At 39.9% G+C, this 18,540-nt stretch overlaps 1 pseudogene; it reads right to left on the reverse strand.

Moving 5' to 3' along the window:
* Nucleotides 1-2,783: 2,783 nt before the first annotated feature.
* LOC145345819 (small nucleolar RNA U3) lies at nucleotides 2,784-2,980 on the reverse strand (annotated as a pseudogene).
* Between the last annotated feature and the right edge of the window lie 15,560 nt (nucleotides 2,981-18,540).

Genomic DNA, 18,540 nt, shown 5'->3' on the forward strand with positions numbered 1-18,540 from the left:
AACTGTATGGATACTGTATTTTTCAAGATAAATTAATTTTATTCACATAGCTTTGTATTTAAGATCAGCAAGAATTATTTTAGTATCAAGATAGTAAGATGTATAGCACAGCATTGAGGTATAAGATTGAAGTCTGTTGACCATATTTTGTGGTTAATATTCCTTACTTTGTGCAGAGGCCTGAAACATAGCTTCTGAATAAAGCTAGAATTTCTTCAGCTAGAAAAGCCTTCATTCTGGCTGTTACTAAGCAACAGTATTTCAATTTAGACGACACTACATGAAACAGACTCGCACTGCCACTCAATAATCCCTGCAACAAATATGCTTTACACCACGTTCAAACACGTCTGTACTTCGGGAAGGAGTGGAGAGGAAATGAAAGGGAAGGAGAATCTACAGATGGGTAGGTATGGGAAGGAAAAAGGAGGAGTGAGGCTGAGAAGGGGAGAGAAACAGGACAGAAAAGAGAGAGTGAGGGGACAGTGAGGGAAGGAGTGAAAGTAGGTGATGGAGTGGGCTTTAGGTGCTCCCTTTGTACTTCTTGGGCAGTGTGTTCAAATCCACCATAGAAAACATATCCGTCTGCTAATACCTAACGGACATAGCCACTGAAAACTTTCAACTGCTTCCATGACTGGGATTCTTCAGTGCTGTTGCAGTGAATGGAGTTTTGACTGAGTGCCAAATTCGCTGTTCTCGCTAACAGCAGGGCAGGAACAAGTGAGATTGGAGAATCCTGCCCATCATCACAGATATTTTACAATAGCTTTTCTTTCATTCATTCGAAGAATGTAGTTGTCACCGACTAGCATTCATTGCCCATACCCAATTGCCCTTGAGAAAATGGCTATGAGCCCAGCTGCTTTCTGAACCACTGCAGTCCAAGTACACTCACTGCTGTTAGGGAGGGAGTTTAAGAATTTTGACCCAGTTACAGTGAAGAAATGGCAAAATATTTCCAAGTCAGGATGGTGAGTGGCTTGGAGGGAAACTTCCAGGTGGTGGCGTTCCCAGGTATCTGCTTCCTTTTCTTTCTAGATGGTAGTAGTGTAACGTGAAGGAAACCATTGCATCTCCTTCATTGTTAATTGTGGTTATGAATTATTATGGCCTGTTCATAACTTTGACATGAACTTTTGTTAAACATTTTAATGCTAAAGCTCTTCCATATATATTAATGGAAAATGCACCAAAATATGCAATATTCATGAGAAATATTGAATAACTTAGAGATTGAAATGCTCCCATCATTTTGCTCCTTCCAAATCTAATGTAAATACATTTGAAAATGCCCTGGCAAATTCAATTTTATTATGCATAAATCCATAAACAGGAGAGATTGAATTCAGTCATTTCCATATATATTTGTTCAGTATATACATGGCAATGAAAATTAATTTTCTTTCATCTCCTGATTTGCCAAATTAGTTGTAGCACAATTTCCCATATGGTGCCCTTCCCAGCTATAGTGGATGTACTTCAACAAAGATCAATGTGAAGCCAATCATTTTGGACCACAAAATTATGGATAAAAATGTTTTTAAATGGTGAAAAGCTAGGAACAATGGAGTTCCAAAGAAATATAGGGTTTCATGTACACAGATCACTAAAACATTTTAGCCAGGTATAAACATTAATCAAATAGGCTAATATAATGTTAGTCTTTATAATTATGGGGTTAGAATATACAGGGAAGAATTATGCTGCAGTTATACAAAACCCTGGTTGGACCACACCTTTGTTCTATTCTGGCCACTGCACTTTAGAAAGGATATAATGGCCCAAACTCTGGTCAGGAGCAATGTTGGGCACATCATGCTGCCCATGAAGCTTCCTTCGAGCTGACAAAACTGCCCACGTTCAGTCGAAACTTCTAATCCTGGCTGCAGTAGCGATGGGTCAGCACAGCCATCCTCATGGAAGAACAGCAAGCACAGGGGAAGGTGGACAAAGAGAGGATGTGCCTCCATTTCTATGACATTAACTGCCATATTCAGGTGAGTTTTTAAAGGTCCCAAATCTTTCCGTGGATGTGGTATCTGACACACATCTCAGAGTTTAAGTTCCAAACTTGATGGTACAGATAGCGGTTTCAGAAATAGTTTGTGTAAATTACCAGAACGTCTAAGGCTCAAAGGGTTAAATTACAAGGATAGATTTCATGAACCTAATGTTCTCTAATAGATGTTAGCTGAAGTGAATTGGAGCATCACTACTACACACTGGCTGAAATCAGTGAACTTAGCAATAACCAGGAATTGGACCTAATACCTTGTAGCAATTGCTATGCATGTACAGGGCCATCAGAGACGAGACATCAATCCAAATTCATGGATGAAATACATTGCCACTTCTGCTTTTAATTACAAATGTATTATACACATGAAGATTGAAGTATTAAGGGTGCTTATAAACGAAAACGTCGGCTGTCTTTTTAAGTGGAACAAATTCTGATGGAATAACAAAATTGCTCTTTTAAAAATATTCTCAGTTTTCAGTGAATTGTACGCTCTTCAAGTTAAGAAGTGTTAATGGGCAGGATGGAACACATTTCTATTTCTGAACTGAACTTCCAAAACCTGATCCAGCAACAGCCAAGGGCAGACTGAAACTTCTTCCACTTTATCTAGACCAGTGTTATAACATCCAAAAATATCCAAGCAACATTCTGTATTTTTAGATGAATGTATTTATAACCCTCTCCTTTCATTAGCTAATGGTGGCAAAAAGGAGAAGCATAAATATAAAATGGGCCTCATTCGCATGTTTCTTTTGCACGCACTTTAGTCTCTGTTCCCTTCCTTCCTTCTCTATGATAGAAAGGACATTCGTCATCAACAGAGAGCTGCTGCCCAAAGCAGCAGTCAATGTCCATTTCCTGGACAGAAGAGAACTGTGTAAATCCTCCTCATGGTTAGTGCAGCCAAAGTGTTTAGAAACACATTTCTCTGGAAACTAATAATAACAATTATGCCTAACAGTATTGATAGAGAAAAAACTTAACTCTTGCTACATTCAATCTAGGAGCTGTGTGTGACTCAATGCCTTTTTAACATGATTTCTCTCCTTATTTTTAAGTACTCAGCTCCTTCTTTCATTCTCATGTCAAGACAGGCCTACAGAATATACAATATTACAGCACAGGTTGACTCACTATTTGACTGTCTCTCCTTTAGGGAAAAATCTTTTGATCTACCTTGCACCTCCCAAGGTGGCACAGCTGATATACTTGCTTGACTTATTTTGTCTTCTCTCCTGTCCTTTTCAACTTTGATGATAATCTGTGCAATAAATCTTGGTTTTCACCGACATGGTAAAATAAATGAGTATTCCTTGTGGAATGATAAATATTTGTCTACATCTACTAAAGAAAATGGCCATGATTCTCCTGAATTGGAATCTCTTTTGTTGTCCAGTACTTACCCGGAGTGGAGAAGCTACAACATCATCTTCTTAAGAGCCTTCAACGTGTCATCGATGAAGACAAACATCTCGCCAAGGCCATTCCCACACTCCCACTACTTGCCTTCAAACAACTGCGCAACCTCAAACAGACCATTGTCCTCAGCAAACTACCCAGTCTTCGGGAGAACAGTGACCATGACACCACACAACCCTGCCACAGCAACGTCTGAAAGACATGCCGGATCACGATACAGATGCTATCATCTCACTTGATAACACCATCCACCATGTACACGGTACATACTCTTGGGACTCGGCTAACGTTGTTTACCTGATATGTTGCAGGAAAGGATGTCCCGAGGCATAGTACATTGGCAAGACCATGTCGACACTACGACAATGGGTGAATGGACACCGCTTGACAATCACCAGGCAGGAATATTCCTTTCCTATCAGATAAATAGTGGAATGTAATACTGACATTCTATCAGACGACATATAATGTGGTTACTTAGGTATTCTGCAGCATTTTGGAAATCATGCTTAGCAAAATGATAAATCATGTTCTAAAATTGTTTTGAGATTCACAATAACTTGGAGGATGTATCTTCAGGTAAGCGTTCTCCAATGCGGCCCTTCAAGACAATGCAGAATCGCCGAACAGAATCTGATAGCCAAGTTCCACAAACATGAAGGCAGCCTCAACCGGGACCTTGGGTTCATATCACACTATCTGTAATTCCCATGGCTTGCAAAATCTCACTAACTGTCCTGGCTTGAGACAATTCACACCTCTTTAACCTGTGCTTAACCTTCTCCCTACTCACATTGTTTGCATCTGTAAAGACTTAATTACCTGTTAAGACTTGCATTCCAACCATTATCTTGTGGTTGAGTCTGTGCCTATATATGCCCTATTTGTGAACCCAACTCTACACTCACCTGATGAAGGGTAAATGCTCCGAAAGCTCGTGCTACCTGTTTGACTTTAACCTGGTGTGTTGTGAGATTTCTTGCTACTCCTGATTTCGGACTAAGAGCCCATGCCAGCGGGAAACCTGGAGCATTTCCCACTGCCGTTAGCAGCGTCTGTCAGGTGGGATTCTCCTCATTTATGCTTCTTCTGCTACTTTATGCATTGAGGACAACCCAACAGCCAGCCCACTGTTCCAAGACCTGGTCTATTTTTAAATGGCGTCCCAATCTCTACAATTATTTACCGGCCCCCTGCCCACAAAAAACAAAGCTAACCCCATTCCCCCACCGACCAGAAGAGCACCACGGACCCCTCACCAAAAGAGGGGCATCCTGTCCCCACACCCACAAATAACAGATTACCTCCTCCCACTCACCATGCAGGCCTGAGGATGATCCGACCCAAACCCTCACCCTCCCCTCTGGGCCTTTTGGCTAAGATCAAGTGTAGTAATGACATGCTGCACTTGGTTGAAGTCATTAGGTTACATTTTAGCTTCATTTGAAGCAATTTTTAAAACCAGCATCTCTTGCCTTTCGGCTAAGATGCAAATGAGATCAAGCCTTGGAAGAAATGTTTTGCCTGCTCCAATCAGCTTGGATCATGTAGGGCAAACCCAAGATAGCAGGTGAGAGCCCTGTCTTGTCAGCTTAGATCGGGAATGTCTCAACTTGAGACTCTAAATTGGACTTGATTTGATTGAATTGGAATAAAAATTTTAAAAACCCTCCCCTCAGGCTCCCCTTTCTCCCCTCCCCCCTCAACAGTTCACAATAAATGAGAAGGCTTGGATTAGTCAATTTCAAAACGCCTTCAGTGACAGCCTCGGCTGTGAATGCAAATGAAGTGGTTTCAGTGTTCCTAACCACAAGCTCAGCTTGATTGACAGTCCGTGGTTTCTGCTTTGTAAAAGAGGAAGAGCAACCTGTTTGGGAGTCTTGGGGGGGAGCCTGAGTGAGGATCTAAGGGGGACAGGGAGCCTAAGTAAGGGTCTGAGGGTGCAGGGGAACTGAGCAAGGCTCTGAGGAGGGAAGGGGGCTTGGGCAGGGATTTAAGGGGAGGGAGACTGGGTTGGGGGGGGGAAATCACCCTCTATCTGCATCATGTCGGGGGAGGTGAATACTCCTTTTTGCTGAGGGATTGGTGCCACCAGGGATCCAACAGGCCAGGTCCACAACTGTGAAGACCTGTAGTGAAACCTGCTCTGGACTGGTCCAGCTGGAGGGCTGGATACATTGTGGCATGCCCTCTAATGACATGGTAAAGAAGCCATCTGAATATTTATTGAGTTCCCACCCACTCCAGCTCGGATCACAATCGTGGATAGCGGGCAGGACTGGGAATATTGCGCTAGCTTTGGCACTGCTGCCTACACTCTATCCTTTGGGCAATTACGATTCACGATCAGAAGTGGAAAATTCTGCCCCCCCCCCCCCCCCCCCCCCCACCATATGCAACGTACTTCTCAATATCTTAAAAGATGTGACTATAAGAACTATAGAATTCCTATAGTACAGGAGGAGACCATTTGGCCCATCGTGTCTGTACCAACTACATCCCACCCAGGCTCTATTGCCGTAAACCCCAAACATTTACCCTGCTAATCCCCCTGACACTAGGTTCAATTCAGCGTAGCCAATCAACCTAACCCACACATCTTTGAACTGTAGAGGAAACCCACTCAGACAAAAGGAGAAATTGCAAACTCCACACAGTGACCCAAGGCCAGAATTGAATCTGGGCCCCTGGTTGCTGAAAAGCTGCAGTGCCAACCATTGTGCCACCAGGCCACCATGCTGCCTCAAGCTCTGGCCTAGGGCCAATTTTATCAGAATATCCCAGTTAGCTGATTCAGTTGCTTTTAATGTCATGCCAGAAAAAATTGAACTTGTTTTAACTGATTTGAGGCTGAACAAAATCCTAAGAATAAACAAATTGTCTGGTCATTATGTGTCGTGGTTTCACTCTCTATCTTTGTAAAACTAAAATTGCATTTCATAAAGCAGTCTGAGTTGAAAAATACCCAGCAAAATACTGGATTATATGTAGCAGGGAAGCACTTTAATAGCAACTGTTTTAGCACTCTGTAGACTGCTAGTCAGCACAAACTGGGAGGGTGTGGCAACAAAGTGTGCTGAAATGTTGAGTTACCTAGGAAACTTTGAAAAAAGTTCCGTTACCTCCAAGCAGGGACAAAACCACAACGTGAAAGGGAAGGTTATTGGCAAGTAAGATGTGTTCTGCCACAGGGCAAATGACTTCTAAAGCTATCAGTTGGAGAATGAGTGATGTGGAATGATTTTTCATTTCACTAAGCAGGTTTCCATGCCCACCAGAAACATGTTAATGAGCCAGCAGGATGCTCTTACACCTTTAGTTGCCTTGGGCTGATTCTGAACAGATCATACTAGCACAAATGCAGAAGAATGTGAAAAAGCTAAAATGAAGAAATAAGTAAAAAGCAGAGTATAAGAATCTGACTCTGCCAGATTTTCCTGCCATCTCTAGGCTGTTTGAAAATGGTTGATCAAAATTTGAATTCAGATGAAATAGCACATGAATTCTGTGCAAAAGGTAGAATGATGTAAGGACAGAAACACACAATGGATTTGTACATTTCTCCATTCACCTCCAAGCTCCAGGTTTAAATCCAATTCAAACTGAGAAGCTATAAGGGCCATGAGGGAAATACATTTGAAAAGCCCAATCTCATTTCTAAGACTGCAGTTCTACACAAAAAGCCAAAAGCAACTCATAATTTAGCAGCAAATGCCATTCTCACTGAAAGTAATCTTGGCAGTGATTGGTGTGGATAACATTTTATATCAGTGCAGCAAGGACGATCCAAAGACGAAATGATTGAGGCACAATGTTGAATACTAAAGGAATAGACTTTACAATTGCATCTGGTCAATGCTCTATATAATCTTGGAACACCTAATGCAGATGGAGGGTGGCTAAAAGTTGGAAAGACTTCCATCCCATTCCCCAAAGCTGATAGCTCTTACCTGAATAAACACCAAAACAAAAAGAAATTAGCGTGCCGTATCCTCTATTTAACAAATCACACATTGGCTGAGTTAGTTTGCTCCAGGGCTGCTTTTGGTCCAGGGCTGCTTTTCATTTGGATCTATGTAAATTAGGTACTCTTGCTTCATTTCACTCAAACAGAACTCATTTTCTGATTATTTATTTCACTCTGCATTGGAATAATTATGGTGCTGAGTACCGATGGCAGATGGCTCGTGCTGGTATCACGCATTATTTACAGACTATTTAGGTTCACTTACTGTCACACATGTGGTTTCCATTGATTTAGATTTAACTGAGAACGGCTTTTTAACCTTCTAATAGGGGAATTGTACATTGCTGGTGCCACATTCCACATTTCAGATTCCTGTTCGGTCAACATTAATTAACATGTTTTGAAATATATAAAAGCTACGTCACATTGACCTTCCCAGTGGATAAGCAGTAAGAATCACATTTATCTGCTCTTTCTATATTCACCTATCCAGCCTAATTTTGAGTATTAGTAGTGATCCTTCCTTAATAGGTAACTCTGAAAATACCACCCTAGCCTCACAATTCTCTCTGTATCAGTTCTGAATCTCTCACACATCCTTGACCATTGTTCCTGATCCCTCCACAAAATATTCTAGTTCTAGCTACCCTTTCCCACCCTTTTATAATTTTAAATGCTTCTACATACTCTGTATTCTACATAATTCACAGAATTGTTATGATGTAGAAGAAAGGCATTCAGCCCATTGTGTCTACACCAGCTCTTCAAATGACTGAGTGTTATGTAATCCTGCACATTATTTCCATTCAAATAATCATCTAATGCCCTTTAATTGCTTCCATGGAACTTGTCTCCCCACACTCCCAGGCAGTGTTTTTCAGATCCAAACCATTTTTTAAGTAATGTATTCATAGAATATGGTCATCACTGGCCCGGCCAGCATTTATTGTCCATCCCTAATTGCCCTTGAAGTGAGTGACTTGCTCGGCCATTTCAGAGGGCATTTCAGAGTCAACCACATTGCTGTGGATCTGGAGTCGTTGTGTGAAAAAGCTTTTTCTGACATCACATTTGCTTCTTTTGAAAATCACATTAAATCTATTCTCTCTCATTCTTGATCCTTTAATATGTGGGAACAGTTTCTCCCTATCTCTTCTGTCCAGCCGCCTTATGATTTTGAACACCTCTATCAAATCTCCTCTTAGCCTTCTTCTGTTCAAGGAGAACAGTCCCAAACCCTCCAATCTAACCTCATCATTGAAGTTTTTTATACCTGGAACCATTCTTGTAAACCTCTTCTACACTTCCTCCAATGTGTTCACATCCTTCCTATAGTGTGGTACCCAGAACCGTTTACAATATTCCAGCTGAGGTCTAATTAATGTCCTGCACATGTTCAACATAGCCTCCCTGTCCTTGTACTCATTTATGTACTGTACACCCAGAACCATCTGCTTCTGCACACCCTTTACTTTATATTGTCTCTCCTACCAAAATGAATTACCACTTCTTACTATTTATTTTTATATTTTCACACATCACACATTTTCTCCCACTTAGTGACATATTATTCCATTTTCTACTTTTTAGCCAATTCCCACATCTTTCTTTAGTCTTATAAAGAACAATATCTCCTACTTTGATAACATCGGCAAATTTTGACAACACTCCCTCTAAATGTTAATCCAAATCATTGATATATAGTAACAATAAATGTTTCCAGAACATAAGAGAAATCATTATCAAATTACGAGTAATATAAAATACTGCCAAGAATGCCTCCTTTTTTTTTCTTTCTAAACAACTGGTGATCCAGTTGTTTAGAAAGAAAAAAAAGAGGAGGCATTCTTGGTGATCCAGTTGTTATTCTGCTCCTAATTCCAAACCTTCTCCAATATCGTATCTTGTCAAAGGCTTCCTTGAAGTCTGCACATAGTATGAATTCCATAAAAGTTGTATCTTAATGATCCCTTTTAAGATCTGTGGTTTAAATCCATGTTGGCTATTTTTAACTATTTCTCCTTATTTAAATATGTGGTAATTTAATCCTTATTGGACTCAAAATGTTCCCTCGCACAAATGTTAACTGACATGTCATCACATAAATAGATCCATTTCTCTTTTATAAAATGGATATTTTATTAATCATGCTCCACTTCTTGCACACAAATCCACACAAAATAAAGCCTTAAAATGGGTGCAATCTTACTGGCTGTTCATGCCCTGCTGCTGCTTTAACTGAGGGTGGTGAATTTGGTGCTTAGCCAAATCTCTGTTCACTGTAGCGGGCATGATGTGGATGTGCCGGCGTTGGACTGGGGTAAACACAGTAAAAAGTCTGACAACACCAGGTTTAAGTCCAACCGATTTATTTGATAGTAAACTCACAAGCTTTCGGGGTTTGTCCCTTCGTCAGGTGAATGGAGAGTTCTGGCCTCAGACAGAGCTTTATATGCTTTATATGCTCTGTCTGAGGCCAGAACTCTCCATTCACCTGACGAAGGGACAAACCCCGAAAGCTTGTGAGTTTACTATCAAATAAATCGGTTGGACTTAAACCTGGTGTTGTCAGACTTTTTACTGTAGCGGGACCAGAATATCCTGCTGGCATGAACAGCCAGAAGATTCTGCCCAATATATAGGACCTCAGCAATTTCCTCACTCATCCTTCTTAGGATTCTAGGAAATATGCTAGTGAGCACTAGCGATTTATGTAACCTAACTAACATATCTCAAAAAAATTTCACCCATGAAAATTTGCTTGTCTTGCTCTCAATCACTGCAGAATTCACTCATCTTTGGTAGAACGAAAGAAAGAAAAATGCAAACATATGAAATATGAGCAGAATTAGGCCTTCAAGTCTGTTCTGCCATTTATTAATATCATAGCTGATTGGTCTGTGTTTCTAATTCAACACCCCCAACTATCCCTTTGATTCTCTTGGCTAACAAGAACTTCTGCCTTAAAAGTATTCAATGACCCTCCACCTTCATCACCTTCTCAGACAGAGTTCTGAAGTCACACAACCCTGAGAGAAAAACTTTCTCCTCATCTTTGTCATAAAAGGACGTTTATATTGCGTGTTTCATGATACCTTTTGATTTCATATGTTATTGTCACACGTATTGGGATACAGTGAAAAGTATGGTTTCTTGTGTGCTACACAGGTGAACATACCGTTCATAGAGTATATCGGGGAGATGGAAAGGAGAGGGTGCAGAATATGGTCTTGCAGTTTCAGTTAGGGTGAACAGCTTAATATGTGAAAGGAGCCTTCAAAACTCTGCTGGCAGCAGGGAAGAAGCTTTGATTTGATTTAGTATACAGTAAAAAGTATTGTTTTTTGCATGCTATATGGACAAAGCATACCGTGCATAGAGAAGGAGAGAATACAGAATGTAGTGTTAGTTATAGAGAGAATTTGGAAGAGGTAGAATGAAGTTTTAGATGCATAGAATGAGAGTAAAAGATAGAATTAGAAGGTATGCTAGGCACATCTTGCAAGTTGCCACACTCTGGTGCCATTTTGTTGTCTTGTTGAGTTAGTTGTTTTGTGTTTTCAGTCTTTTGTATCTTTTTCCCGATGGAAGAATGTGGAAGAGAGTATGTCCAGGGCATGTCGGGTCCTTGATTCTGCTGGCTGCTTTTCTGAGGCAGCAGGAAGTGTAGGTGGAGTCAATGAATAGGAGGCTCGTTTGTGTGATGGATTAGGTACATTCACAACTCTGTAGTTTCTCGTGGTCTCAGACAGGGCAGGAGCTTACCAAACTCTGATGCATCTGGAAGGGGTGCTTTCTATACTGCATCTGTTAAATTGGTGAGAGTCATTGCAGATATGCCAAATTTCCTTAGCCTCCTGAGAAAGTAGGGACGTTGGTAGACTCTGAACATTCCAAAGCACTTTACAGAAAAATAAGTAATTTTGACATGTGATTATTGCTTTAATGTATGTACATAGCAAGGTCATAAACAGCAATGGGATAATGACTGGACAATGATCCAAAGTTTGATGCAGGAGAGTAGCTAATTCTGACTACCTTTAGTTAGACTTTCTCCTGTATCCTTCAGCTGAAAATTCTTCTGCCCACAAAATTGCTGAAATTTTGCAAGGAAACAGGGCATTTATGACAGGATAACAAACTAAGCAGCCAAGGATATTTATGGATTTGAAATAAACACTGAAAGACCCAATAAGGAGGATGAATTAAAGGGATCACCTGACAGAAATCAGGTTGTGGTAAGAAGCCTTCACAACACATTTTGAGGATCAACCTGTCAGTCAGATAAGGAGACTCAGAGGGAATAGATCCAGACCAGCAAAGGAAAGATACCGCCTTAAGTCTGCCAGCCTGCGTGAATTGATGCCAATGTGATTAGCCAGCAGTCCCATCAATAGCACCAGGAGCACATTAGCGGGGACTGCTGGGACTACAACTAGGAAGAAAAAGAAGAACCTGGAGCCAAGTAAGTCTGCAGTCTTGGGTGGGGAGGGTTTAGGCAGTTTAGAGATGGAGGTAGGATTGGTATATTTTAAAGAGCATGAGGTAGGAACAAAAGGGCATGATGTTACCTTAGGGAATGCAGAGGGCCCCAGAGATGGTGCTGTCCCTTCCTTCCCGCCATTTGAAAAAGTTTTTTTTTAAAACATTGGGTTGGCCACTCCAATCCATTTTATGGCTTGGGCAGTGTATTATTTATCAAGGCCAATTGACTTGTTAACTGGCTGGCTCAGTTGACCTCGAGTTATTTATTTAAATATGGTAGACAGGCTGTTGATTGGAGGTTACTATCAGGTTAGCCGTGATCTTATTAAATGGTGGAGCAGGCTTAAGGGGCTGAATAACCAACGCTTGCTCCTTGATCGTATGTTTGTGAGCTTGGGTGTGGGTGGAAAAGTGATTAGGTGGGCACCTGCCCTATTTTATATATTTTTTATTCATTCGTGGGACATGGGCTTTGCTGGCTGGCCAGCATTTATTGCCCATCCCTAGTTGCCTGAGGGCAGTTGAGACTCAACCACATTGCTATGGGTCAGGAGTCACATTTAGGCCAGAGCAGGTAAGGATGGCAGATTTCTTTCCCTAAAGGACATTAGTGAACCAAAGAGGTTTTTCTGACAAATTACAATGGTTTCATGGTCATCAGCAGATTCTTAATTCCAGATTTTTAAAAATATTCAAATTCTACCATCTGCCATGGTGGATTCAAACCCACGTCCCCAGAACATTAGCTGTCTTTCTGGATTAATAGTCTAGCAATAATACCACTAGGCCATTGCCTCCCCTGATATGCCCAACCCATTGAAAACACACCTGGTGGGGGCATGTAAATGCAGCTCAGTATATAATGGTGATGACTATGGGATAACTAATGTCCAGGTGAACTCACATGCTATTATTCAAACTAGCGGCACAAAGTAATGTATGTCCATCTAAAAGGCAGTAAAAAGTCTCACAACACCAGGTTAAAGTCTGACAGGTTTATTTGGTAGCTTTTGCTACCAAATAAACCTGTTGGACTTTAACCTGGTGTTGTGAGACTTCTTACTGTGTTTACCCCAGTCCAATGCTGGCATCTCCACATCTAAAAAACAGTCAGGATCTTGGTTTAATATCTCATCTGAAAGATGGCACATCTGACTATCCAGCACCTCCTAAGTGTTACACTGGAGCGCCAGCCTAGATTTTGTGCTCAAGTCTCTGAAGGGGGTAACAAAATCATGACCTTCTCACTCACACATTCTGTAACAGGAACACATTGTAACAGGAAAGTCCCATTTTATTAATGTTCAACCAGCAGAGGCAAATGATCCCAAGATGTGTTGTGGAGGCTGCCAAGGAATTTGGCACACATTTATCTTTACCAATTAGGGAATAGGTAGGAGGTTTGTGGAGGAGGAAATATTGCTAGATGGTTACTGTTTTAGGTAGAAAGCTGTCATTGGGATCCAATGAATTAGAAGGCAAAATTATTTTGGACCATGAATTATGAAAGGTGAATTCTGATTATCCTGATGATAGGGAAAAATCTTGAATTATGAGTAGGTGTATTGAACTTTTAAATAAGACATGTATTTTTTTAAATGAACATACAAGCTAAAGATGACCATGGATATACGTTCTGAGAATTTAAATTCCGTCACTATCTGAATTGCTCCAGTGTTTGTGATACTAATAGAAAAACAATGAAATTTCACATCTTTTTGTCTCAGAGATATTTGAAAGGAAGAAACTATGCAAACGTGAACTGCCATCTCCGGTGAAAATAATGGAAGCTGATTATCATTTCAGCAGGAATTATATCCTATAAATTATGCTCTATAACTTGTTTTGGTTTCCAGGAATACACAAGAGATTGGGATAAAAAGCCAGCTGAAGGACTTGGTCAGAGTGTTGGGCGTGTCAGAGTGTGTGACACAGAAACGAAAAGAGCCTGCTCTGCCAGGTAAAAATGCAAGTCTCACTCTCACTCTGATTGCTGAAGCAATCCAAGTCAGCAAAGCCACCGCTGAAAAGGAAGCAGGACAACTTTAACTAAATTACAGAACGCTGGCATTTGGAAACCAATGACTCAACTGCTGAAGTCAGCTCTACTGGAATCAGGAATCTCAAACGGTCACAATGTTTAACCATCTACTCCTCATGGATAATTCAAAGATTGATTTTTTTTTTCCAAACTCAATTTTGGACTCACTTCTTATTTCTATATGCGCATGTGTATATAATATTCCATGTGTGCGGTAGTTAACTCACTCTTTCTTTAATTCAAGAAAGTCTGGTTAAATTGGCTCCTTTTAAACACAAATATATTGGGACTTGGAAAAGGTACCCACAAGGCAAAGGATCCTTTTTTAAGTAATCTTGGGGGAATAACAATTTGGGATATTCCATCCAGAATTTTACAAATTGGAGCTCATGCCAAGATAGTTCCAAAAGAGGGGATGGAGGATAATACAATTAGGGATCTCCCCAGTAGACCACTTATAACATGGTAGAAAACTAAATCTTCATACAAGAAATATTTGGATATATGCTTGGATGTTGGTAGAAATGACTGACTTCTTTTTCTTATGGTATTTCTGTGGGTGAAACCAATTTGAATTTAAAGGGATAACTGCTGGCTGTGTATGAAAGGAAACAGTAAGAATATCTCATCGGCCACCTAGGTGTGGAATGAAGTTTGATACAACCCTGGCATGATGACAAGCTATTGAATTTGAATCTATTGATGCAGCAGAAACATGTCCGACCAACAAGCATTATCTGTATTTGAACCTCACAATACTTTAATATAGTTATGAGAGAAAAATTTAGATTTTCTTTGTTCCAGTTAATTCCAGAGGATTTTGGTCCTATACCTCAGATTAACTTGCTCCAATCTTGCAATCATTCTTAAGCCATCAGATAGAAAGAAAGATGAGACACTCTGTGGTAGGTTAGCAGTGAGCAAGGATGCAAGATTAGTTCGGGATTTTGTTTCACTTATATTTTAGGGCGGGAAAAAGAACTTCGTTCTTCTCTATTTCATGAGCTGGAATACTATAATCTACAACGATTGTCAAATATATATAATTTGTTATTGTTGACATTCATCTATTTGTTGTTCAAATGATTGCTCTGGTAGAATGTTAATGTACTTTCCAAAGTCATGTGAGATATCCCAGTAGACTAAAATGAAGTGAAAAAGATATTTTTTTGGAGGGACCTATTTTTGGGCCTGGTTGCTGAGGTAAAAATAATTCCAGTTCATTGGAAGCGAGGTAATTTGTGGAAATTGTCAGTAATGCTAAATCTGAGTGTACAACCCAAATGCATGCATTCCTCTGGTAGCCTTGATCATGAAAGCTGTATGGTTGCTCAAATTGCCCATGAGTTGATAGTGTTCCATCTGTTGCACTATCAGAATAGAAGGCCACAGGGTTAACCCCTTAACACTGCTTTTAAAGAATAAATAGGTCTATTTGCTTTTGCACAAAGGCACACATAGACCATACTGTAACTTCCTCAGGATTCATTAGACAGACATGCAGTTTTCAAGTCAATTCAAATCCATCTCTGTGGAGAATCTCTCTCCCGAATGTGTTTCAGGCTGTTCCATTAAGTTATGACGCCTTTTCCCTGGTTTCACCTACAGCATGTTTCTCAGCATATTGAATACTTAACTCCAAATTATGACAATTAAGTCCATTTTATGTTCTTCAGTGCACCATTGATTTTAAAAAATTATATTTGTCACCATAAATTTAAATTATTATTTGCTAAATGTGCACTTTTCTCTACTGAATATTTTATGAGGCTTTCAAAAATATTATCACTTTACCATAATCAGACAGCACCAGTGCTAACTTCATTCAATTATTATGGTGGCAACAGCAACTCTATTTTACTTACATGATTTCTAAATTTCACTTACTCATCAGTCTAAGTAATGGGATGTCAAATTTCCATCAAAACTTGGCACTACATCTGTGCCAGGAATCACATAAGCAATTAAAAAGTTCCTTCTGTCACCCTCTGAGTTTTGTTCTCAAAGTCCACCAACTATGTTACTTCCTTGTCTATAATGAATTTCACAATTGAGATCAGTAAATTAAGATGTCTAGCTCTAAATCATTCTTGTATAATAAACATTTTTCACATTTGCATCCATATCAGCATCAGAAACTTAGCAATCAAGATTGCCAACTCTGTGTTGCTCAGTGGATGTAGCTTAACTTAAGAGCCTTTGAAAGCAACCTATACGGCATTTAATATGCCTCGAAATGTATACTCTCTTGCTTTGTGGATGTCTATTTTTGGGAAACTGACCATTCCGGGCCTTGAAATGCAACAGTATTTCCTGCACTTTGGATTGGACTCCAGATGTGGAAATATGCTCTTGCCTACTTAATTACTTGGTTCTCCCAGATACTTCTTTTTCAATCATATAATCAAATTGGGGATTCTGATATCCTTTCCTATCTGCTGAAGTATTACACTGAATATTAGTATTCCAATCCCAATGTTTGTTTCAGAGACCATTCAACTATGTTGTTCGTGTAAAGTGTTATTCTTGCAAAGTGAAGCTTTTTGGTGGCCACAGAAATTGCCATTAGGCTCAAGCAAGTTATTGAAACTTGACCTGTCACTGGAAAATATTTTTGTGAAATCTTGTGGACAATTAAGTTCCACTATTTGATTAGCTTAGAAAGGCCTGCCTTGCCAAGATAACTTCTGTTAATCAGAATCAATTTTCTTTCCACAATTGCAGTGAGACGCAGAAAATCCTCAATATATTTGCACATTCTTTACTTACTGGGTGATCGTTGTGACTACAGATGCTGCTTCTTGTGAGGCTCATTACTTTAGGAAGCTAAGAAAATATAGAATTTTCAGCTAAAATGGTCCAAGCATTCTCCTCAGTGAGTTTGTCAATCAGGAAGGTCTGCAGCTTTGCCGAAGTACCTGATATTGACCAAACTGACAGCAGAGGGCACTACAGCTAGCCTCAACATGCAAAGGTTATGGCTGGGAAACGTGGCTTCATTGCCCACTACTGATCCCTATTCAATGAGCTCTGCTGTACATCTGTGTCAAAACAGGATCATGTCAGCTCTGATTCCCTCATCTCTATAGTTGAATAATTTTTTTCAAAAACCCCTCACTCACTTTTTTCAGGAAGTCGTCTCACAACACCAGGTTAAAGTCTGACAGGTTTATTTGGTAGCACGAGCTTTTGGAGTGCTGCTCCTTCATCAGGTGACTGCCCAGGTTTCCTCTGGGTGCTCTGGTTTTTTCTCCGTCTGAAAGATGAGCTGGTTGCAATACCTTCTCATGTGGTTTGATGTCAAGCTTTGTCTGGGTGGCGTGGTGGCACAGTGATTGGCACTGTTGTCTCACAGCACCAGGGACCCGAGTTCAACTCCAGCCTTGGGTGGCTGTCTGTATGGAGTTTGCATGCTCTCCTATATCAGTGTGAGTTTCCTCTCACCGTACTAAACTTTATAGGTTAGGTGGATTGGCCATTCGAAATTGCCCCTCAAGCATCAAAAGTGTAGGTTAGGGGGATTAGCCATGGTCAATGCGTGGGATTATAGGGATAGGGTGGAGAGATGGGCCTGGGTAACATGCTCTATCAAAGAGTTACTGTTGACTCGATGGGCTGAATGGCCTCCTTCTGCACTGTAGGGATTCATTGGTTCTACAGTTCCATGGATAACATTCCGTGAAGTACCTGAAGCTGTTTTAGATCAGTAAAGGTGCTACATAACAGTAAGTTGTCATTATTGACAGGGCTCACATGTGAATAATGGTCACTTGATAGTCAGCTATCACTGGGCACTGAGCATCTGTGGGGAAAAGGTAAAAGGAAAAAGGATTGTGAAAATATATAGATTATATTAAGGTAAACAGAGGATGATCATGTATCACATTGATCTTGTTCTGATGAAGGATATTTTATTCTCCAGACTGACATCGAGACTGCTTTTTGTAATTCAGCTCTAATGACCTATTGCATATAATCCATACATTTAATGGAAAACTGTTCTTTGATTAAATGTTTGCAAATATTTTGTTATCTATTTGCAATGATAATTCTGGCTGAATACAAACTGAACCAATCAAATAGGTAAAGGTAGTCTAAAAGTTGAGTTCGTAGAATGCTTTCATAGCACTTATTTAGAACAAAACATTGGGGAACTAACTAGGGGGGTAAAGCTATTTTAGATCTCATACTGTTTAATAAGGCAAGGTTAATTAATAATTTCATTGTAGAAGGTGCTATGGAAAAAATGATCACAATACAATTGAATTCCACATTAAGTGTGAGGGTATCATACTTGAACCTAAACAAATATATTAATCCTAAATGAAGCAAATTACAGAGACATGAGGGGAGCATTGGCTAAAGTTGATTGAGTAAATAGATCAAAAGGTATTGTGTGACATTTAAAGTGGGTGACATTTAAAGAAATGGTTCTAATTGTTCAACAAAAATATATTTCATTAAATAAACTCTGACAATAATCTATCTGTCATTTATGAGGAAGGTTAAGAATAGAATTGGATTTTTAAAAAAAACCTTATAATGATACAAATAATAGTAGTGAGTCTGAGAAGTGAGAGACTTTTAGAAACCAGCAAACCGTGA

The sequence above is a fragment of the Carcharhinus amblyrhynchos genome, chromosome 7 (genome assembly GCF_965287045.1).
Source record: "Carcharhinus amblyrhynchos chromosome 7, sCarAmb.v2.hapA, whole genome shotgun sequence".
Taxonomy (NCBI): Eukaryota; Metazoa; Chordata; class Chondrichthyes; order Carcharhiniformes; family Carcharhinidae; genus Carcharhinus; species Carcharhinus amblyrhynchos.